The 24862-nt window shown below is 43.3% G+C and overlaps 1 pseudogene; it reads left to right on the top strand.

The window, feature by feature from the left end:
- LOC102182829 lies at positions 10233–10516 on the top strand (annotated as a pseudogene).

The raw sequence follows: 24862 nt of genomic DNA, 5'->3' as shown, positions 1-24862 counted from the left end.
TGAAAACCTTAAAAGGTGAAGCAACAGGGCCAGTGAGGCTTATGCTGAGGTCAGGGGAACTACTTAATTTCACACTCAGGTCTTCTGGTTCCCTACCCAGGGCTGTGCCAGTGTTTTTTCCCAAAACTGGCCTTCAGGCTACCTACCTGAGAATCACAGAAGGCAGTGCAGATTCCTGGGCTCCCCCCGCCTGAGGCCTATAGGACCTCCAGAGGGTGGGACAGGGGTCTGTATATTTTCTGAGCACCTCAGGTCACTCTTAAAACACACCGGAGTTTGGTATAACCCTGTGCCAAAGAGGAAACGCAAACCTTGATCTTGGTTTCAAGCATTCCAAAGGACACTGCTTGCTGGCTTCTGGCCTGAGCAGGCCTGGGAGAGCGGGAGAGGCAAGCTGCCTGGCTGGTTTTACGGGCACACCATGAAGAGAAAAAGAGTGCTCCGACTGCTCTTGATCTCTCAGAGCTCAGCAGCACTGCTTTGCGCAAACAGGGAGACACAGCCTTGATGTTTCTGAGGCGACTCATCGGCCAGAGTCCCTAGCATCTCTGCACCTTCTTCGGGTCACCCCCACCTTGTGGGTCAACAGTGTGTTGAGAGAAGAAAGAGTGGCATCTTTTCATGGAAACCACTCCTGGACTCCAAGGCTTTTTCTGTCCCTCTGACGAGTGTAAACATTATTTTATTTCTAACACCAAGAAGAGCTTCAGAGTCAACTGTCCTGTCATGTGACTGTGAATAGTCACACTATTGGTGGAGAAACCCCAGCTTAAAGAATCTAAGGAGTGGTGGAAGCAGGGGCTCAGACACAAAGAGACCACCACGGTTTCTTGCTGCCCCACAGAGCTCCACTGAAGACCCTCCCTCTGCTAGATCACAAACACCACAGTTCTTGCTCCTGGGGTCCGTGTTCCTTCATCCTTCCCACAGCAGCTACAGCCTTTAAAATGTTCTCATTCTTTGAAAATCCCACGCTGGGACTCTATCTTCAGCCTACAATTAGGTATACAGAAGACAGTTCTATGTAAAAAGGTTTTCTTACCTAGTGTAATTTGTAATAGGTGATGCCAAATGCTAAACAATGCTGAAATACTTCAGTAATTTTCAATCTTGAACATCTGTTTACTAAAAGTGATCAAATAAGCTACTCACTTTTATATGTAGTTGGTTCTCAACTGTGCAAAATAATCATAGAGGAACACAAAACCTAAAAACAAAGGCCGGGGTGCTATCAGTGGCCGTTTCCAGATGGTGACTCATTTGTTCGTCAGTCATTCCTTCAGCAAATATTTACAGGACGTCTGTGTCAGGCAGTGTGTTAGGCTACTCAGATAAATGATGAACAAGACTGCTGTTGTCTGCCCTCAGGGAGCTGACAGTCTAAACAGCGTGATTTTTAGCAGAGGCGTTTGTGTCAGAATCACCAGGGGCTGCTTTTTAAAAAATTATATCACAAACTTCACTCCGAAGATGGTGGTTTTCTCTCTGGGATGGGGTTAGAGCATAATATGCTTTTTTTTGAAAGCTCGCTTTGTTACTCTGGCTTCCCTGGTGGCTCAGCTGGTAAAGAATCCGCCTGCAATGCAAGAGACCTGGGTTCGATCCCTGGGTTGGGAAGATCCCCTGGAGAAGGGAAAGGCTACCCATTTCAGTATTCTGGCCTGGAGAATTCCATGGACAGTCCATGGGGTTGCAAAGAGTCGGATACGACTGAGCGACTTTCACTTTCACTTTGTTACTCTGAAACCCAGACAGGAGAATGCTCTTCTAAAAAAGAGGCCTCTGATCTTTTATCATTGTATAATATATCCCTTCAGGAACAAAACAAATAAATCAAATGAAACTACATTCCTATAAAATATATAAACATTTATGTATGCACACAACAAGGTCCTACTGTATAGCCCAGGGAACTATATTCAATATCCTGTGATAAACTGTAATGGAAAAGAATATATTAAAAAAGAATATGTGTATATGTATATAATATATATATACATAACTGAATCACTTTACTATGCAGCAGACATTAACACACCATTATAAATCAACTATACTTCAATTAAAAAAATTTTCAAACAAATTTATGTGTAAATTCTACACCTGTACTGGTCTGCTAGTATATCATGTATGTTGTAAAATATTGTCCAAGACTGAAATTCTAGAAGACTAAAATTAAATATACTATATAAAAATAAAAGTCCTAATATTTTCTTCCCTGAACCTACTGGAGCCTCTTGTAAGTCCCATGGGGTTCATTTAGAAATTACTCTTCTATTCAAAAGAATAATGAGGCTGTGAATGGCAAACAAAAAAGCTACTTTTAAGAAGTCCTTGTTTATTTCGTACCATAGCCTCAAGGGTGTTTAAAAGGCTAATGCAAATGCTAATCATTAAAATAGAATTAGGTATTCAAATAGACCTCAAACATTAAAATGGAATTAGAACAAAGCATGTCTCTATTTCCTCAGTGGCTAACATGTAATTGGAAATCATTTCATTGCAGGTCAGCAGACATGAGGAAAGTTTATGGGGTCTCTGGGTCCTAAAATCATCTTAACTAAGCCCTAACAACAAAGAAAGTGGGAGAAGAAGTGTGCAGACTAAAAGATGAACAGAGGGGCTTGCTCAGGGCTTGGGGGTCTGCAGCCTGCAGTGAATTGAGGCCAGGCTGTAGCTGCGGATCCTGAGTAATGGCTGGGGCTGACTGAGGCGCCCAGAGTAAGAGCCTGCACAGCGCTTCCTGACTTACTGTGAACCCATCTGATGCAATGGCAACTTCCGTACTGGAGAGGGCAGCAGAGAGCAAGGAATGGGCCTTCGATGCTTTCAGAACGCTTAATCAACTATCATCACCCTTACTTCCTCAGGAGAGGCCTGGACAGGAAGGACCGGATATTCACATCCATCCCCGGCTACTCAAGGATAACTGGCCAGGACATTTCAAAGTGTTTGGAAGTCAACCTCTAGCCACTTGGCCCTGCCATGGTGATTGTTTTCCATTAGTAAGCAGGAAGTGGATAGTTTAAGCACCTTCGCGTAAGCTGTCTCATTCACCATCAGAGTGATCCTGTGAGGTAAGGGAGTTGTAAGGGGCTTTCATAGATGAGGAAACGGATGCCTAAAGATGTGAACACTTGAGATGTGAGCCTTCCAGAGCCAGTTAGTGACAGAGTTGGACTTGGACCTCAGCCTCCTAAAAGAAAACAGAGTTTACCTTTTCCTGCTGAATTCTCCTTTCTCAGGGTTGGTCAATTGCTCAGAGACCTTAGATTCTCTACAAGGAATTTGAATTTCTGTTTTCACCGTGATGATAATCTATGACAGCTGTTATACACAGATTCTGACTCCTCCGGATGACTACACTTGAGCAGTGATACGTACCATCAGAATGCTTGTGTTTCTGTTTCGATTTGTTTCTCTTGGAGCTTATATCAAGTGAAATCCAACTGACTTCTTGGTATACTCTGTCACTGAGATTTCTTGCCACAGGCGGAGCACAGAAATGTGGGAGAACTGAATCATCTCAGGACACACGAAACACAGGCGTGTCAGACTAAAAAGGAGTGTGCCTCATAATGCTCGTGTCTACATTTCCAGCAGATGTGCGCTGTGGTCTCCATCTTTGAAAATATCAATTTCCAACGATTCAATTAACACTAACGTCGGTAGTCAGTGTGCCTTGAAGAGTGGCTCTGTTCTGGAGTGCAGCAATAATCGGATTAGTTGTCCATTAAATGCAGATGAATATCTTCAAATCAAAGAGAAAACTTTTCAGAGTTATCAAGTGACATCTGCACTGCTCGCTTACAGAGTGTTGGTTAAGTGGTAGTTTTCCTGCTCCTGAATTACAAACAAAGGCTGGCATGTATTAAAACTGCTGTTTTGCGTGCAAACAGATGTTCTTGGGAGTTAAATCTTCCAACTTACATTATAGGAAAAGACTAAATATATGACCATGTGTACATGCTCATTTGCTTCAGCCGTGTCTGACTCTTTCCGACCCAGAGGACAGGAGCCTGCCAGGCCTCTCTGTCCATGGGATTCTCCAGGTGAGAATACTGGAGTGGGCTGCCGTTTCCTTCTCCAGGGATCTTCCCGACCCAGGGATTGAACCCATGTCTCTTACGTCTCCTGCACTGGCAGCAGGTTCTTTAGCACTAGTGCCACCTGGGAAGCCCAAATATATGGCCAGATCTGAGCTAACATTGTTCTAGTATTAGCTGCAAATTGGCAGTTTAGTTTCTGTAAGACAATGTCATCTACTCCCCTATCACATTAAATTAATATCAATTTGAATTTCATTAGCTTTATGATATTTGATCTCAACTTTGCTCTGCAATTTATATATTAACCTATAAACATGGAGTTTATACATTTTAGGGCTGTACATATAGAAAAAACATTATATTAAAAATTGAAACAATAGCTTGGGTCTGTAATAATTTCCCAAGAATGTGAAGGGTTCCGTTCATCACCTGGTTTGAGGAACTGAGAAAGCTCTCTTACTTGCTTCCCACTCCAGGATGGCTCTCCTCTGAGCAGGGCCCACAGATTCCATTTCTTCCTCTTTATTCTTCCCTAACATCACCCCCAAGTCTTACTGTAATTCTATACTGAGCTCCTGGACCCAACAGGGGGACTCATCTTCTTGGGAAAAAATTTGATGTCTTAATCTAGTTCAATCACCTCATTTTATACATGGAAAAACTGGGGCCTCAATGGATAAAATAGCTCCAGTTCAAGGTCACTCGAGACTGCAGCTGGCTCTCCCGATGCTCAGCACAGAGAACAGATCCACAGAAAAAGGATGGGGCGCAGCTGCCATTGTTCTGCCTGCTCGTTTCCTGTCCCGACTGAGAGGTGAACTCGCCCGCCAGCAGGCCGCAGGCCAGTGGGGCGCACAAACTCCCAGACTGAGATGCCTGCTTCTCTGGGCCGAGGCTACAGGGCACAGTGACTGCACTAGGGATCAGCAACCTGACCCTGGACTTGGATTTGGTCTCAGCTTCCACTTCTGTAAAAATATTCAGGGTTTTGATAGAATTTCAGGGTCTCCCAATATTCCCTGAAGATAAGAATCCCTTGGAGTGTTTCTTAAAAACCTACATTCCTGGGCCCCAAACCAGGTTTGGAATATCTAGGGGGAGATGCCTATTAACTTGCACTTAACAAGGATCTCAGCTCATTGCTATCATCAGGAAAACACAGGGCTTGCTGAGCACTGGGGCCTCTGCTGGCTGGTCAGTTCTGAGTCATCAAAAAGCCCCAGATGCACTGTAAGTGTGGCTCTGAGAGGAAGAACCTGGAATCAGCATCAGCAGTTCGCTCCTAGGAGTACTTCAGTGAGTCAGCAAGGCTCCAAGGGACTGGGGAAACAGGATGGGTGAGTTTCAATCAGAGGAACTAACCAAGAGAGGACAAGGGCAGGCCTTCAAGGAGAGACAGAGGCGGCTGTGGGGGACAGCAGTGTGGTTGTTTGGGGTTCAACACGTCGGGGAGGTCTGGGCCTGGAGTGGAGCCGTCTCACTTCTTTCATGGATCTGAGCGCAGCCAGCTCTGTGGCTCTGTTTCAGAAGATCAATGTCCAGTATGGCCCATGGATGAGAGGTGGTCCTGCTTCAGAGGAACCGGCTGAGTTTCCCCCAGGGAGTAATCCTGACCCTACAAGAGGCTGAGTGCCATTTTCTGTCTTAATGGGCAGTGACACCATCTAATCAGGAACAGACACGCAGAGATGAAGGGTGAAATAAAAGTTACTCTGACACTTGTTAGAACCTGGTGTGTGCTTAGTCGTGTCTGACTCTTGGTGACCCCATGGACTGCAGCCCACCAGGCTATTCTCTGGGCAAGAATACTAGAGTGGATTGCCATTTGCTATTCTAGGGTATCTCCCCGGCCCAGGGACTAAACCCATGTCTCTTGTGTCTCTTGCACTGGCAGGTGGATTTTTTAACTACTAGGCCAATTAGAACAATAGGGAAGACTTATTGTGAGAATATTTCAAGAGAAGAGAGAAACTAAACTCCAGATACAGCAATGGCAACTGGGGATTTATGGCCAACAAGCAGAAGGAGGGGGTCAGTGGATGAAAAGTTACTAGGAGGAAGATGATCAAGGGTAGAGGGACTCTTGATAAACTGGATTCTTGCTAAAGAAGGCCAAGGCGATTACCTATCAAGAGTGGGAGATTCTCACTAAACTGGCTTAGGAGGAACTGTGCCAAGACTGGGCCTAGCAGGCAAAGGTCAAGGGCACAGGCCAAGGTCAAGTCAAGAAGAGGGTTGAGAGTAAATCAGCGGGTAAAATACTGACCAGCTTAGACTGACTTTGCTCCTGAAAGAGGTTGATTGATTCATCAAACCTTGAGTTATTTTTGAGACTGCATTACATATGTGCTGGATGAGAACCCAGGTCTCAGGATGAACCCAGAACCAACAATCTTCAGAATATGGAACTCAAAGAATAGAAATGCTTCTACCAGAGCCCTTTACAAAGTGAGAAGTCCTCCAATAGAGAAAATCTGGCTTCCAGAAGCACCGGTAACATATAAGGACTGATATCAGACTAACCAATCAACTTTCCAAGTTTGAAATTCCCCTAACCCTTACATTTTGCCTGAACCCCGGCTCAGAGACACAGATTCGAGCTGGGTTCCTTGCCCCCTTGTCAGCTGACCTTGAACTAAAACCTTTTCTCAAAAGCGAATGCCACGGCTTCTACATGCATCAGGAAGTGAGCTCGCGCTCAGTTACAGGAGGAGCTGATTAAGGTTTGTCAGGAAAGAAGTCTGTTAGAGGCTGAGAATGGCCAGGCTGAGCTAAGTTAACAAAACCCAGTGGGAATCTGAATTTGTCAGGCTGAAGCAGCTGGCTGCGAGGAAGACTCTTCCTCAGGTGAATATGAAGGACGGAACCAGGGGCTTGTTTTGCTTAGCAGATAGTGTTGATAATAATAAAATAGTACTAGCTATAGCTCTGATTGATTATGTACTATGTGCCAGTAATGTTACATACATTTTTGGAAATCTTTAGAAAAACCCTCAAAGAAGATGTGATTATTCTAAATGTACAGGTGATGGAACAGGCACAGAAAAAATGTTGTTCAAATCAGGAGCTGAATCCAGGTCAGAATGATTCTAAAACTCCAATTATTCCCACTATGGTGTGAATCTTACATATATAGTCATTTGAAGAGATAATGGATTTGTAAAGTGAATGAATAAGTAAACACAGGAATTCTACTCAAGTCTAAAGTAGGTTTCCTGATAAAAGGACTCATCTCTCTCAAATCTCGAGAACTGTATGAGCCTCTTATCCACACTGACTGCCCCTCTCCGTCACTGTTTCACTGCCTCACCTTCCATAATGTTAAAAAAAAAAACCAAGTGGTTAAGATGCACAACAGGGAGGGTCAACTGGCTGCAAGCCTGGATTCTTGGTGGGCAGCCTACCGCACGGCAACCCTGGGGATGGAGGAGGTCTGATGGCCACCACGCAGGTGTGGCCGTGTTGGTATCCTGGGGTCACTAACTTGCTTTTGCCCAGTTTTCACGAAAGGCCACTGATAAAGGTGGTGAAAGGAGAGGAAGACTCGCGACTTAGGTGTGGAGAAGCGTCGTTCCACAGCCTGCCATCCGTGGTGATGTCATCTGTTCCCAGAAATGCACTGTTGATGTGAATACTCGCAAATGGCTGGAAATATTAACAGCTAATCCAAACCATCAGAATGGTTGGCTCCAACTCTAACAAAGAAGGATAAACAAAATCTTTCTAAACTAGGGAATAGCTTTGGATTATTTTTCTTTGCTTTTCCAACTCACCAGAGATAAGCTTTCATCACCAGAATGTTTTATTAATATTTTTCTAATTGGCTTTATTATTTTGTTATTTTGTTAATCAAGCTAATTACAAGCATAGCATCTTTATATCTGTATTACTGTTTGGTTTCTTTCAAACCATGTTGACATTTCAGCTGTTTTCGAACCAACTTTTTTCTTTCTTTCTTTTGATGAAATGGGTCGTGTCTTATTGGCTTCTTTGAAGGTTGGCTGCCTTTTTAGGGACATTTTAATCATACTGATTGGTGTGCTTATGAAATGTATAGTGAGGACAGATTCATAGGAGGCTGGAGTGGAGAAGAAGGAAATAATTATCTGCCTGGTCTAAAATGTGTACTTGAAATGTTCTGTGTAAGCTGCCAACTATAAAAGGTCACGAAATAATCGTGTGAGCTATTTAGGAGAACACAGTTGTTTTGTGTGTCTGGTCTCAGCCTATGGATAGTGATGTTCTCAGTGAAAAATGTCTGGGGGTGCTCACCCTGGCAGCTCCTACTTCTTGTGAGACCCCCATAGACATTTCCCCAACCAATGTTGTTGGTTGCAGAATGGCCCTGCCCTTGGGTTCCTATTATAGTTGCAAATTGTACCTCAGCAACAACTGATTGCATTAGAGAGCTTTGAAAAGATGAGTTTTATGATTCAGAAGTCCTGGAGGGTACGGAGCGCACCTGGGGTCACACAGTGGGGTTGGGTGTGGAGCAGTGAGACCCAGGGCTCTGCCTTTACTGGGCTGGAAGGCGGAGTGCCTAGGGTTTCACAGGTTCACTTTATTGGTGAATTCCAAAGCTAGTGTGAGAATATAACCTAGTTCTTAATATTCTTTAGGGCTTCCCTGGTGGCTGAGTGGTACAGAATCCACCTGCCAATGCAGGAGATGCAGGTTTGATCCCTGGGTCGGGAAGATCCCCTGGAGAAGGAAATGGCAACCCACTCTAGTATTCTTGCCTGGAAAATCTCATGGACAGAGGAGCCTGGCGGGCTACAGTCCATGGGGTCGAAGAACAGTCAGACATAATTTAGCGACTAAACAACAAGTGGTATTATTTTAAATGAACACTTGTAGTTGTATCTTGCTTCAAAGAAGGCATTACCCATTTCATCAAATCTAACCGAAGGTGCTTTTGAGATTGATGGTTTCTCCATCCTGCTGGAATGCAGTCAATGGAAAATTTCTTGTAACTACATCATGACATCATGGAGAAGGAAATGGCAACCCAATCCAGTACTCTTGCCTGGAAAATCCCATGGACGGAGGAGCCTGGCGGGCTGCAGTCCATGGGGTCGCAAAGAGTCGGACACGACTGAGTGACTTCACCGTCTTTCTTTACATCGTGACTGCCACCTGGCGGACATTGTTGTATGACACATTGACTGCATCCTGTTTTCCCAGATGGATGCTAATTTTAGAGGTAAAAATGAGGAGGAAAAAAAAGAATGTACTTTAAAATTGTTGAAACGGTATATTTGCATAAAACATATTAGTGGCTTTTTTTTACATAAAATTTTCATATTAGATCCTCAAATAATGACTCTGGTCTTAAAAAATATGGCTTGATTTATTAAACCCCAGTGGCTGCACAATGTTGATGAAATGTCACTATTGTACAAAGGAGGGGACAGCTGCCAGAACAGCCTCACAGAAGCTGTGCTTATTGCCTGCTGCTGCTGCTGCTAAGTGACTTCAGTTGTGTCCGACTCTGCGACCCCACAGACGGCAGCCCACCAGGCTCCCCCGTCCCTGGGATTCTCCAGCCAAGAACACTGGAGTGGGTGCCTTTCACCTGTTGAGAGAAAAGGCTCTGACATCAGTATATAATTTAGTCCTGATCATCTTCCTTTTTTTCCCCTCTCTCTTTCCTTTCAGAAAATATAGATGGAAAGTTATTCACAGTCAACTTCCTCTCTTTCAAATAAAACAGTTAATAGCAGACCTCATAAGACAGCTGTGGGTGCTTTTGGTCCCTCGGTGTGCCAAGGGACAGTCCTCAGTGCATTTCTACTGTGAACACGCACACACGCTGGCTCCTACGGCAGGCCTGGTTCCTTTACTGTTTACTAGCTGTGTGTGTCTTGCACTTCTCTGGGTGTCAGTTTCCTTGCCTGTCTGATGGATACACTCAGCCGTCCTCCCAGCTCTGAGGGACTCCTACGCGAAGCCAAGGAGGTGATGTGCAGATGCATTTTGGATCTGTTAAAGGCTTTCTGCAAATGTATAATGAAAATGACTGAAAAAATTCTTGGAGAGTGTTTTGGCAAGTGCCTGAGGTGGTAGAAACAAAACTCCTCAGTTTAATTTTTTTTTACTTTTAAAATAATTTTGGAACAAAATCCAAGGGTTGGTTCTGAGTCTGTGTGTGGTAAGGAACTTGGCCAACTTTCAGGTTTAAAAATGATGACAGAGGACTCCAAGACGGCGTCAGTCGTACCACTGAAGGAGGAGAAGCTCCTGGAAGTCGACCTAGGGGAGCTGCCGAGCTGGATACTGATGCGCGATTTCACCCCTTCAGGCATCGCTGGAGCGGTTCAAAGAGGTTACTACCGGTATTAAAGTACGTGAACGTGAAGAGAGGGAGCCTCGCCAGGCTCTCTCTCGTGCTGGCAGCCAACGCGGTTTTCAACTACCGCCGTTCTTACAAGGAGCTCAAACACGAGCGGCCACGCAAGTACCACTGAAGAGGGCGCGCTCTGCATTCCTGATCGTCACCTTTGCCCGGCAGCCCTGAATCCTTTCATATCCTAATGGAGAATGAACACCCAATAAACAATGACTGGTAAAAAAAAAAAAAAAAAAAAGATGACAAACTGTTACCCTGTGGGATGGCCGTTGGCCCACTGGCTTTCCAGTCCTGCCCAGCAGGCAGAGCCTAGGTTGCGGGGAAGCCCACCGAAGAGCAGCCTCAACTTTCTCCCGGGTGGCAGGCACGTGGGGACTCCCTGACATAAACCCCTTTCTTCAGGCAGCCAAGCTTCAGAGCCCTCGTTGTCTCCAAAATGAGCCCTTGAGGCTGTGGGAAGCTTGTGACTCAGGGACACAGTGGGGAGCAGACCTGGGGCCCCTCAAAGAGGGAGAGCTCTTTCAGGACTTCTCCCTTGGGGATTCCTCTCTCTGGATGGCCCCAAATTGGAATAATCCTCCGCAGGTCCAGACTATTTGTCTGACAGAAGGTTTATAAGTGTGTGTGACCCTGGCACCGGGTGATGTAGAAAATCTGACCTCCGGGACCTGTGAGCTGCAAAAAATCTCCTTCGGTCATGATCATGGAAAGTCGTTTTTAGCAGCAATGAAAATCATGGCTGCTTTGTATTATTTGGTAACTAGGTTAGCCTATTTTAGGGCAAAAACTTAATTGGAGACGATATGTGTTTATGCATATAGTTAACTTTATTAAAATGTCTTTATAATGAAACTCATATAATGTGTGTATACATGTGTGTGTCATGTTCATACATCAATATAAGCATATTGACATTTATGGGAAGTTTTGATTACTGGAAGTGACTGGCAGTGGATGTACCTGAGCCATTCTTGTGCAGAATCTTCAGTCCCTGGGAACCCCAAGGACCTAAGTATGACCCAGGCAGCTGATTTAACACCCACCAGCTTGGTTACTCAGGATTTACCTGCAGCTGCCCTCCAGGTAAAGTTGTCCAGGAGCCAGAGTTTGGAAAACCCCTATTGATACTTTAGGTGCCTTGAAGCCATTGGCTGAAACACAGAGAAGGTATCATTGGGTGGCTCCGGGAAGTGACCCAAATGTTCTTGTTTTGCAGAGCTATTTTATTTATTTTCCAAAAAATTAGAAATGTCACTTTTTTTACGACTCAGATCTGAAGGCATTTCCTTTGCAGTGGAGGAAGGAGAGACTTCCGTCACCTGTAAGAGAAGGAACAGGCTTGACTATTCTGATGCACAGTGATTTATTGAGGTTACAGAACATACTGGAGTGAAGCGAGAGTTCTCTGAGGGACAGCTGCGCTGAGGCTCTGCCATCTTGCCTCATTAAAGACTGCGCTGTGAATGCTTGTGAAAGAGAGGGAAAGAGGAGGGAAGGAGGAAAGGAGGAAATTGGCAGGTCCAAGCTTTTAGGAAGCAGGTGTCAGGTTCAACAAGAATCATTTAGTCCTACTAAAGATAATCTAGAAGGGTCTTTTTGGGGAAAGTATACTGTTTCTTAATATGTAGGAATTCTAAGTCAAACACAAATTGTGTCCTCTCCAGGCAGTTAGACATGTCTGGGCAGATGGATGAATTATAGGAGCCATGTTGTTCGGGGTGGAGGCTCTTCTCTGGGAAGGTTAGTGGAGAGGTTCAGACAGCGAGGGATGGAGAGAGAGCAAGCTGAATGTGCCTGATCCTGGCTCCTGGGCTGGTCCTCTGAAATCTGAAATCATACTCGGGCCTTAGAGAGAGGGGAGGGGTGGGGAGGGTGAGCAAATGCAACCAGGACTAAAGGAGCTGGGTTTGAGCTTTTTAAATTGAAGTACAGTTGATTTACAATGTTGTTTTAGTTTTAGGTATACAGCTGAGTGATTCAGTTATTCATCTATGTATATTCTTCTTCAGATTCTTTTCCATTGTAAGTTATTACAGGATGTTGAATATAGTTCCCCGTGCTATATAGTAGGTCCGTGTTATTTATTTTATATATAGTAGTTTATATCTGTTAATCCCAAACTTCTGATTTATCCCTACCCTGCTACCCTCTCTGGTAACCATAAGTTTGTTTTCTATGTCTGTGAGTCTATTTTAGTTTTGTCTATAGATTAATTTGCATTACTTTTTAGATTCTGCATATAAGTGATATCATATGATATCTGTCTCTTTTTTACTTACTTCACTTAATATGATAATCTCTAGGCCCATCCATGTTGCCTCAAATGGCATTATTCCATTTTTAAATGACTGAGAAATATGATCCTGTATATATATCAATCACATCTTCTTTCTCCGTTCATCTGTTAATGGACATTTAGGTTGCTTCCAAGTCTTAGTCACTGTAAATAGTGCTGCTATGAACATGGGGTGCATGTATCTTTTTGAGTTAGAGTTCTCATCTTATCTGGATAAGATGCTGAGAAGTTGGATTGCTGAATCATATGGTAGCTCTATTTTTTAGTTTTTTAATGAACCTCCATACTGTTCTCCATAGGAGGCTGCACCAGGTTACATTCCCATCAACAGTATAGGAAGGTTCTCTTTTCTCCATACCCTCTTCAGCATTGGTTATGTGTAAACTTTTTCATGACGGCTCTTCTGACTGTTATGAGGTTAGGGTTATCATGGTTTTGATTTGCATTTTTCTAATAATTGGGCTTCCCTCGTAGCTCAGCTGGTAAAGAATCTGCCTGCAATGCAGGAGATCCCAGTTCAAATCCTGGGTCGGGAAGATCCGCTGGAGAAGGGGTAGGCTACCCAGTATTCTTGGGCTTACCTGGTGGCTCAGCTCGTAAAGAATTCACCTGCAATGCGGGAGACCTGGGTTCAATCCCTGGGCTGGGAAGATCCCCTGGAGAAGGGAATGGCTACCCACTGCAGTATTCTGGCCTAAAAAATTTGTCCATGGGGGTGGCAAAGGGTCAACACAACTGAGTGGCTTTCACTTTTCACTTTCTAATAATTAGCAGTCATGCCTTTTCATGTGCCTGTTGGCTGGCTGTATGTCTTCGTTGTATGTTTTCTAGACTGAGGGTTTTTTTTTTGTTTTTTTTTTTAGCTGTATAAGCTGTTTGCATGTTGTTGGTATATAAGGAACTATTTTTGTGAAGTTTTTAGCGTTCAGATGGCAAAGTGGGACAGAGTCTGGGAGAGGGATTTTCTCCTTGTTTCCTTACACCTGTTAAAAAGTTCAGCATCAAAAATCAACTATGGTTAAACAGAAAAGGAATGGACTGAAAAGCCATCATTTCACAGAAATACCAGGAAGCTTGAAAGGCAGGCTGGTGGAAGGCTGGAATAAGGGAGACCAGGCATCTGTAAGCCCACAGCGATGTCTTGCCATTGAGGATATGGCTGTGACACTTTGTACAGAATCTGCTTCTCCCAGAAACTGGACATTGCTGTGCTCACTGCTGCCACTGCTATGGACTCCACTGTTCTTAGTGCTTTGTGTCAACAGACACCAATTAAAAAATCTGGAGTGGGAGCATCTGATTGGTTAAACCTTCATCACATACTTGCATTTTAGCTGCAAGGGAGGCTGGGTAAAGGAGTAGCTGGGCTTTCTGGCTTCTTTAAAGGGAAGTGATTGGAGGCATTGTTTTAGGAGTGCACCTGCTGCTGCTTTATTGATTACGCCAAAGCCTTTGACTGTGTGAGTGAGTGAGTGACTGTGTAGATCACAACCAACTGGAAAATTCTTCAAGAGATGGGAGTACCAGGCCGCTTTATCTGCCTCCTGAGAAATCTATATGCAGATCAAGAAGCAACAGTTAGAACCAGACATGGAACAAGAGACTGGTGCCAAATTGGGAAAGGAGTATGTAAAGGCTGTATATTGTCACCCTGCTTATTTAACTTATATGCAGAGTACATCATGAGAAACGCTGGGCTGGAAGAAGCACAAGCTGGAATCAAGATTGCCGGAAGAAATATCAACAACCTCAGATATGCAGATGACACCACCCTTATGGCAGAAAATGAGGAAGAACTGAAGAGCCTCTTGATGAAAGTGAAAGAGGAGAGTGAAAAAGCTGGCTTAAAGCTCAACATTCAGAAAACTAAGATCATGGTATCTGGTCCCATCACGTTATGGCAAATAGAAGGGGAAACAATGGAAACAGTGAGAGACTATATTTTTGGGGGCTCCAAAATCACTGCAGATTTTGACAGCAGCCATGAAATTAAAAGACACTTGCTCCTTGGAAGAAAAGCTATGACCAACTTAGACAGCATATTAAAAACCAAAGACGTTACTTTGCCGACAAAGGTCTGTCTAGTCAAAGCTATGGTTTTTCCAGTAGTCATGTATGGATGTGAGAGTTGGACTATAAAGAAAGCTGAGCGCTGAAGAGTTGGTGCTTTTGAACTGTAGTGTTGGAGAAGACTCTTGAAAGTCCTGTGGACAGCAAGGAGATCCAACCAGTCCATCCTAAAGGAAATCAGTCCTGAATGTTCATTAGAAGGGGAAGCTGAAACTCCAATACCTGATGCGAAGAAATGACTCCATGGAAAAGCCCCTGATGCTGGGAAAGATTGAAGGCAGGAGGAGAAGGGGAGGACAAAGGATGAGATGGTTGGATGGCATCACTGACTCAATGCACATGAGTTTGGGTAGGTTCCAGGAGTTGGTGATGGACAGGGAAGCCTGCCATGCTGCAGTCCATAGTGTTCCAAAGAGTTGGGCACAACTGAGTGACTGAATGACTTCAGGAGCACCAGGGAATGGGTGAATTTATACAGGAAATAAAATGTGCCTGGTCTGGAAAAGTTAGCATAAAGCCAAAGATAATGACAAACTGATTGTCAGAATAAATTTGTTTTAAGATGAATCAACCAGTTATCTATTTACTTACCTTTATGTACAAAAGAAAAGTTCTAAGACAATTTGTTTTTTAACAAATATCATTTGTTTGAATGACATGCATACATGCCATTACACACTTGTCCAAACCCATAGAGTGTATAACACCAGAGGTGAACCCTAATGTGAACCATGGACTTTGAGGGATTAAAGTATGCCTCATATTTTAATCATCCTTTGTAGCAAAGGTTCCTCTCTGGTGGGGATATTGATAAGGGTGCATGTGAGGGAACAATGATATATGGGAAATCTCTGTATCTTCGCTTAATTTTGCTGTCAATCTAAAACTGCCCTAAAAACTTAAGTTCTTAAAAATTAAAAAGTAGGGACTTTCCTGGTGGCACAGTGGATAAGAATCTGCCTGCCATTGCAGGGGACATAATTTCAATTCCTGGTCCAGAAAGATCCCACATGCTGTGGAGCAAGGAGCAACTAAGCCGGTGTGCCACAACTACTGGCCCACGCCCTAGAGCCTGTGAGTCCCGGCTACCGGCCCACGAGCCCCGGAGCCTGAGAGTCCCGGCTACAGAGCCCACGAGCCCTGGAGCCTGTGCCCTGCAGCAAGAGAAGCCACCACAATGAGACGCCTGGGCCCCGCAATGAAGAGCAGCCTCCACTCTCTGCGCAAAGCCTGCACAAAGCAAAGAGCTGGCACAACCAAAAATAAATTTGTTTTAAACATTAAGAAATATATACCTTTCCTTAGTATATAAAGTACTTTTCACATAAGAAAAAGGACAATAGCCTAACAGAAAAGTGGGACAAATGAACACTTAAATACCAGAGGCTTAGCTTGTGAAAAGTTGCCCTATCTTGCTTGCAATTAAAGAATTGCAAATTAAAGTGGGAAGGAGCCACCACTTAAAATCATTAGGATGAAGATTAAAAAGCTAGAAACCCTGGAGGGATGATGAACAGTCTTCACCTACTTAAAGATCATAAAGGTATTCGCCTACGTTTTCCTCCAAAGATTTGTATTTAGGTCTAGATGTATAATCCATCTCTAGATAACGTTTTAGTAAGATGTGAGATCTGAAATTTAATTTTTTCTCACAGTGATATTTAATGACCCAGGGCTGTTTACTGAAAAAAAAAAAATTTGCTCCACCGAGTCTCAGTGGTGTCTTTGTGTAAATTAATTGACACATATGTATACATCTGTTTCTAGATTCTCTATTCTGTTCCATGGGTTTATTTGCTTTGTCAACACCTCTCTTAATCACTGTAGCTTTAGAGTACGTCTTGAGATTGGGTAATTTAATTCTTCTACATTGTTCTTCAAGTTTTGACCATCCATTTCCATATGCTGATATTAATCAAAGTGTGTTTTTAAAAATAATCATCAGTGATTCTTGTTGGTTTCTTGTCCAGTCTCTCAACCAGAATGTTTAGAATTGTACATTGAAGATTGAATTTAAGTCTACCATTTTGCTATTTGTTTTCTATTTATCCCACCTATTCTTTGTTCCCATATTTTTCATTTCCTGCCTTTTTGAATCAATCAAGTGTATTTTTAAAATTATCATCCCGCTTTATCTTCTCTGTTAGCTTTTCAGTTCTGTTTTATTCTTTTGCTTATCTGCTGGTCAGGCCTCGCCAAAGTGCATTTTGTATATATTGTATTTGTTCCTCTTTCTCCTGTACGGAGAAGCCAGTGCTTCTCCCCATTCAGCCCAGGTGCTCCACAAGATGCTGACTCTCAGTTGAATGGGTATGACTGGTGGGTACTAGGGTAAGCTGTCTCCCTGACCAGTTCAGAGACAAGCACGTGCCCTAACTGCAGTGAATGAGGCTAGAGGAGAGGTTTCCTGGAAGCTTCTGGGGACATTCTTCCTCACTCAGTTGGAAGGGGTATGGGACACCTCTTTCTCCCAATGGGCTGGACAGAAACTAGGAAGCATATAGTCCCTGTTACTGGAAGACACACCGTGAGACCTAGGGCAACCAGACAGAGGATAAAGCTGGACTGCAGCCAGCAGAGTGCAGAGTCTGAAGAAATCTGGGTCTTACTTGACACACTGCTGAGCTGCTCTAAACCAGCCTTGCAGTGCGCCTAACTCTGGGCTTCCTCCCATGTGAACAAACACATTCGCTTGTTTATTTAAGCCATCTTAGGTGGATCTTTCTTTCTTTCAATTAACTTTTATGGGAGTATATTTGCTTCACGATGTTGTGTTAGTGTCTGCTATACAGCACAGTGGATCAGCCGCACACAGGCTCATATCCTCTCCTTTCTGGACTTCCTTCGCATTGAGGTCGCCACAGGGCATTAAGATATATCCTCATTGTGAGAATGAATATTCTCTGTGCTCTAGAGTATATTCTCACTGTGCTGTGCTCAGTCGCCTCAGCTGTGTCTGACTCTTTGTGACCTCACGGACTGTAGCCCGCCAGGCTCCTCTGTCCGTGGGATTCTCCAGGGAAGAATACTGGAGTGGGTTGCCATTTCCTTCTCCAGGGGATCTTCCCGGCCCAGAGATCAAACTCAAGTCTCCTGCTTTGCAGGTGGATTCTTTACCCTCTGAGCTACCTGGGAAGCCCATAGTCTCATTAGTTCCCGGTTTTATACATAGTATCAGTAGTGTTGTCTTATTTTACAGCTAAAAACATCCTAATAACAGATGCAAGAAGTACACATTACTTTTATATTCAGAAAAATAATTAAAGTCAAGGTTTTAAAATGTCTAAGTACTAGAGATCTGACATTTGCTTCCTAAAGCCACAGAAAGAATTTTCTTCCCCCAGTTCTTTCCTGCTAGACAATGGGTTTTGTTATCTACTATATCATAGTGGTTTGTGGTTGGTTAATCTGTATAACACTGAGAGCCGTGAGGCACTGTAACAGTGACCCCAGTAGTCAGCACAAAGCTTGACGTTTGTGCTAAGCTGTAAAGCAATAGTGGTTGATCTATTTGATTTGTCCCCAAGTAGGAAGTGACTTCGTAGGAGGAGGAGGAGGAGGAGGCTATGTGGGAGAAGGCAATGGCAACCCACTCCAGTGTTCCTGCCTGGAGAATCCCAGGGATGGCGGAGTCTGGTGGGCTGCCGTCTATGGGGTCACACAGAGTCGGACACGACTGAAGCGACTTAGCAGCAGCAGCAGGAGGCTACGTGAAAGCTGACCAAGGACACCGTGCTCTCTTGGAGAGGGCCCCATAACATCTCATCAGCGTAGGCAGGGCAGCATTATCCCTAAAAGAAGAACCATGCAACAGCACAGAGTGGTTTATTTTCTAAAGAGGGTGGTCAAGCCAAACTCTGGCTTGGTTGGGTAGATGGGCTCTTCTTTAAATATGGATGCTCTGGGGACTTCCCTGGTGGTTCAGTGGTTAAGACTCCACCTACCAGTGCAGGGGGTGAGGGTTCAATCCCAGGTCAGGGAGCTAAGATCCCACTTCTTGTGGACAAAAACCCAAAACATAAAGCAGAAGCAATATTGTAACAAATTCAATAAGCACTTTTAAAATGGTCCATGTCAAAAAAAACTTTCAAAAAAATACTGACACCCCGTTTCTGACACAGATGAGGAGGCCTCTGCGAAAGGGACTCACTGAGGCAGAGGTGTATGCAATTGACTTACTTCTTATCGACAGCCTCCTTGGAAGAGGAGCAAACACCATTACAGCAAGTAAGGGGAGAGAGTTTTCATACAGACATGCATCAGGGAGGAGGGGTTACCTGGACCTGTAGATGAACCCTGTGAGTTGGCATGGGTTCAGGAGGCCAGGGCTTCAGTCAGTGCCTGTGTCTCCAAGGAAATCCTAGAACACAAAAATAACAAGATAAGCTCTTTGGTATTTCTGGGTGTCAACTTCTGTCTTGGGTGTTCAGGACTCCTTTTTATCCAAAAAGTAAGCAAGATAAGTAAGCAGTTATGAGGCATCAGATGTGGGCTCTGTCTTTCAGAAATGCAGGTTAGCAAAGGATGTTGAGTCATAACCAATAGCTTGCTGAATGACAAGGTGAACTACTCATAAAAGGTAAGATTAGGGTTTCAAAATTCTTTATTTTGTCACATAGCTTTAAAAGGGAGCATGTTAATCTTTACCAAAAAATCAGAGCAGGTACCAACAGGCCAGAAAGGATAAGCTAGGTTCTTTATAAACAAAGATGGCGATGTGAGAGGCAAATGTTAGGATGTGGTTTGAAATATACTGGTTCCACCAGCCAAGAGCTAATCTCCCTTAGAGCACTGGTTCTGAGCTTTGACTATACATTAAAATCACCTGGAAAGCTATATGTTCCCATAAGGCATCCTAGACTGAAAAATCAGACTCTCTGGCGTTTGGAGTGGGGCAGGCCTCGGTGTTTTCTAAATCTCTCTAGATGATTCCATCATGGGAATTGAGAACCAGCTTCCCTTGGAATGGAACTTTCTGCCATCCCTCTAAGTTTCTGGGCCCTCTGCTTCCTCTCAGGATGTAGGACTTTCTGTTATGTCAGTAGCAGCACTGATGCTTTGACACAGAACAAGTGGCATATGGGAAACTCAGTGATAGACATATTCAAGACTCGAGGGGCTTCCCTGGTGGGATGAGAGGACGAGATGGTTGGAGAGCATCACCAACTCAATGGATATGAGTTTGAGCAAATTCCAGGAGATAGTGAAGGACAGGGAAACCTGGCGTGCTGCAGTCTGTGGGGTCGCAAAGAGTTGGACACGATGTAGCGACTCAAAAGCAACAACAAGGCTTGAACATACCTCAGTTAGTACATGACATTTTTTCATTGAGGCATAGTTGATTTACAGTGGTGTGTTAATTTCTGCTGTACATCAAAGTGATTCAGTTATACATATATGCTTTCTTTTTTATATTCTTCTCCAACCGCCTCTTATATCCTCCTGCATTGGCACGCAGGCTCTTTACCACTAGCACCACCTGGGAAGCCCCTGTCATAGGATATTGAATATAATTTTCTGTGCTATACAGTAGGACGTGTTGTTTATCCATCCTGTATGTAAGAGTTTGCCTCTGCTAACCCCAGCCTCCCAATCCTTCCCTCCCGCAGCTCCCTCCCCCTTGGCAAGCACAAGTCTGATCTCTATGTTCCTGAGTCTGTTTCGTAGATAGGTTCATTTGGGTCATATTTCGGATTCCACATATAAGTGATATAATACGGTGTTTTGTTCTCTCTCTGAATTGCTTCACTGTGATAATCTCGACTTGCATCCATGTTGCTGCAAATAGCATTATTTCATTATTTTTTTCTATCTGCGTCGTGTCCCACTGTCTATATGTAACATCTTCTTTATCCATTCGGCTGAGTGCATGACACTCTGAACTTGTGTGGAATGAGGGGAGATGAGTTTCAGCAAAGCCATACTCGCCTGCTATGCAGAGTCACTGCGTAAGATCTGCAGGACAGGGCAGGGCCCTGGGTCTATGCTGGTCTCCACCGCAGCCTTGGGGCCCAGCCCAAGTCAGCAGAGAGCGTGGGCTCGATACGTGTGTGTTGAGGGGGATTGAATGGCTGTTTCAGGGGGACATTTCTTGTTTCAAACATTAAACCTTTTGGAGGAGAGATGGTGAGCATAAAATCACTGAGCACCAAGAAGCTATTTAAGATACTTTTCATAAACTGATTCTGGGATATGAATACATCTGACTATTCTCAGGGAATGTGAAGAAGGAAAATAACAGAAACATCTACAAGTTTAAGGCACTTCCCAGGTTCATAAAGTAACATGAACAAATCTGAGTGGAGAACAGTTTCACTGAGTTTATGAATAAGCAATAAAACGCAGGGCAGACGTACCATATAGTGGCCTGTACTCTGTTTCACAGAGAGGAAACTCAGCAGGCAGTGAGTTTGGGATGGTGTAGTCTCAGCGTAATAATTACATGTCCAATCATAGTTTCAGCCTCAGAGCATAAGCTCACCACTCACATTTCACGCTTCTGGTCATTGACATGATGGTAACGCAGGTCTCTCATGATTGTGTGCACCAGCTCCTATTATACAGCTCAGAAAAGGCTTCTCTGTCTGAACAGGAAAATCTACACAACAGGCCATAAACCTGTGACGTTTACTTTCATCAGAAAACTTTTACACGAATATCTGTGGTTTGTACTCCTTCTCTGAAGTGATTGCACCTCCTGTCTAAAGGGATACCTAAAAAAGTTTCGATCATGTTACAATCCCATTCCATATCTTTACTGCTATTTTAAAACCAACCTATACATATTGTAAACATTTCTAGGCAGCAAAAAATGTAAACAGTTACTCTTGCCATCCTGGGTTTTATCAGTAGTATCCACTACAAGGAGTAAGGGGGTAAACTTTTGAAGCTCTTATTAGGTGTATAAACCTGAGAAGCACTGTCACAGAGAACATTTGAATATTAAAGAGAAAGGACACTTAAGGTTTTTATAATAGCCAGAGTTGGCCTACCTTTCATTCTGTTTATTCTTTGCAACTATCAGATTTGGAAACTGTATTTATCACACAGAAAATCACCTAATGAATAGAAATGTATTCAATGCCACCTACGGGAAATATAAATAGTGATATTGCAGGAAACATGTAAAAAGATAGCATATGCATACGCAACCAGTTTGTTCTACCAAAATATATAGGTTTTAACTTTTGGTATGGATAAAGAAACATGAAATGATAATGAAATTATAGTTTGTTTTTTTTTAATATCAGTCGCTAATTATCATTTTAGGAGAAAATTCTAAGCTACAAACTTTAAAAATCTTTATAGTTTAGTGGTTAACACCCCCATTACATCTTTCATAAAAACAACCATTTTTCAAGCTATCGGCAATATTCTTTGAAAAGTTCAAGAATATTAACAAGACTAACCTTTCTCACTGAGTTCTCTGGTTCGCGGCTTCTTTCACCGTGGAGTGGATTAGTGATCGAGTCAGGAGGAGGATGTGAGTGAGGCCCTGTCACCAACACTAGCACGCTTACATTAGTTTACCTCTCAGCTGCTGACAGAAGAGCCGCTACAGGGGTGATGAGCTTATCGCCAGGCTGGCTTTCACTGAGGTACTAAGAAGGCTCGTGGCCACAGGGCCTTCCTCGAGGCCATGTGAGATGAAGGCCGCCTGAGGGTTACCTAGAGAAATGTGGTTTGATTCACCATATACTGTTTATTCAAGGTCCCAGACTTAGTGAAGTTACATGTTAATTTGGGTATTTCTGTCTGCTAGAGAAACAATTTCTTCTGTCATCTGGGAAAAGATCCCCCAGATAACAATTCCTGTCCCTGTTGAATAACTGTCAGATTTGCATATAACCCAGCAATCTTATCTTAGCGTTGTTACAAATGCCCGGCCTCTCAAATACTCAGAGTCAGTGTTCATATCTTACTGGTTTCCTTACTGAAACAGGGCAAGACCCTATGATCCTTGTCCCTCATGTCCTCTGCCTGCCTTTTGTCTGTGGAAAACCTTTAGCCAAAAAATAAGTTTAATCAGAGAAGTGAGAAAATGCAGAAACAAAGGAAAACAGTCCAAGAATACCAATACTGCCAATGCCAAGCAAACAAATAATAATAGTTCAGTCATTAAGCATAGTCAAGGACCTTTAGTTCCTCATCAAGGGCTATAAATAATATCCTGAGCCATATCGTGTGGGCTGTCTTAGATACTGGAACTCCTGCAAAGTGGAAGAAGTGAACTACAGGACGGCCAGACGATAGCCATGACATAATCTGCCACAATTCTGAGAATTTGCCTCAAGAAATTGGGAACAAACTGGCCTTGGTACTGAAGATTAATTGTACTTAAAACAATCACTGTGACGCTGGTCAGACCACTCAGGACCAATTTCGAGATGACTGTCAGAGCTGACTGTACTGTTGATGTCCATAGCTCCCTCCACCTGCCTACTGAAGCTCTTGCCCAGTTGCCCACTGGTTGTAGGAGGGGAGATGGCCTTTGGACAGGTGTTCCCTGCCCCACCCACCAATGGCCAGCATCCAGAATGGAGCTCACGTTCCTTTCCTCCACCCTTACCTCTCCATTGGCTTTTGAATGGCAGCAGCCGGACGCCTTACACCATCAGCTAATAAGCTGAATTAAGTCTTGTCACACGTTCATTTTATTCACTTTAGAGAGTCATGTGACCTTTCGAAAGTTGTATTTGATCAGTTTTGAAGGTCATCCACTGAGATGGCTGAGAGCATTCACCCGATGGAGACAAGCGTAATCTATTTGCGGGCACATGTTTCCTTGGCTTTTGAAGTGAATCCTGGGTGACAACGCTCTAGTTATTTTTTTCTTTTCCTACTGATCCTCTGTGCTGGTTTTTATGTCTGGCTTGTACACCTTCAGTCAGTCAGTCTTGAGCAGCAACGATGGCTGTTTGCTATCATGGTCTGACTACTGGGTGATCTCTAATGAAGACCTGTTCTCTGTTGGATAAGAGATGACAGAGAATCCAGTTAGTAGTCTTGTTTTTGCTTTTTTAGCAAATCTGTTTGTCTGCTTGCAACCTTAAATCAATTAAGAGTTACATGCTCACTGTAAGAAAAGTAACCTTAAGCTTTTGTGTTTCTGGTTCACTTCTAATCTGTAGCTAATGTGCAAAGATAGAAATTTTCCCTCTGTGTGTCTGCATGTTTATAATGGATAAATTAAACAAAAATAAAATTAAAAATATAATTAAGAAAGGCCTTCACCTCTTATTATGTAATAGAAATATTTTCCTAACACTAGAGGCTATTAAAAAGCGAGATTATGATGTCTCTTAAAGGAGCACTGTTATGATTAGTTTTTAAACATAATCACTTATATGAGTCAGATATTCCTTCAAAACCCAGAAGACAAAGAAACTGAACCTCCTCTAGTATTTTGTATGCTAGAATTTTAAGAAAAATATTTTTCTTACAGAAATTGCTAGCTTGGAAACATTTTAAGGATTCTGGTTTATATAATGACAGTCCATTTCCAGCATTACCTGGAATCTTGTTAGAACTTGAAATTCTTGAGTCTCAACCCAGACTGACTGAATCAGAAACTCTGTGGATGGGACCCAGAAATATGTATTTTAACAAGCCTTTAGATGGTTCTTTTCATACTCTTCATGGGGTTCTCAAGGCTAGAACACTGAAGAGGTTTGCTATTCCCTTCTCCAAACTACCTTCTTCAAACTACCTCACAATTGCACTCATCTCACACACTAGCAAAATAATGCTCAAAATTCTCCAAGCCAGGCTTCAGCAACACGTGAACCGTGAACTTCCAGATGTTCAAACTGGATTTAGAAAAGGCAGAGGAACCAGAGATCAAATTGCCAACATCCGCTGGATCATGGAAAAAGCAAGAGAATTCCAAAAAAACATCTGCTTTATTGACTATGCCAAAGCCTTTGACTGTGTGGATCACAACAAACTGTGGGAAATTCTGAAAGAGATGGGAATACCAGATCACCTGACCTGCCTCCTGAGAAATCTGTATGCAGGTCAAGAATCAACAGTTAGAACTGGACATGGAACAACAGACTGGTTCCAAATCAGAAAAGGGGTATGTCAAGGGTGTATATT

The sequence above is a fragment of the Capra hircus genome, chromosome 20, assembly GCF_001704415.2.
Source record: "Capra hircus breed San Clemente chromosome 20, ASM170441v1, whole genome shotgun sequence".
NCBI classification, from domain to species: Eukaryota; Metazoa; Chordata; class Mammalia; order Artiodactyla; family Bovidae; genus Capra; species Capra hircus.
This window is presented reverse-complemented; position numbering and strand designations above follow the sequence as displayed.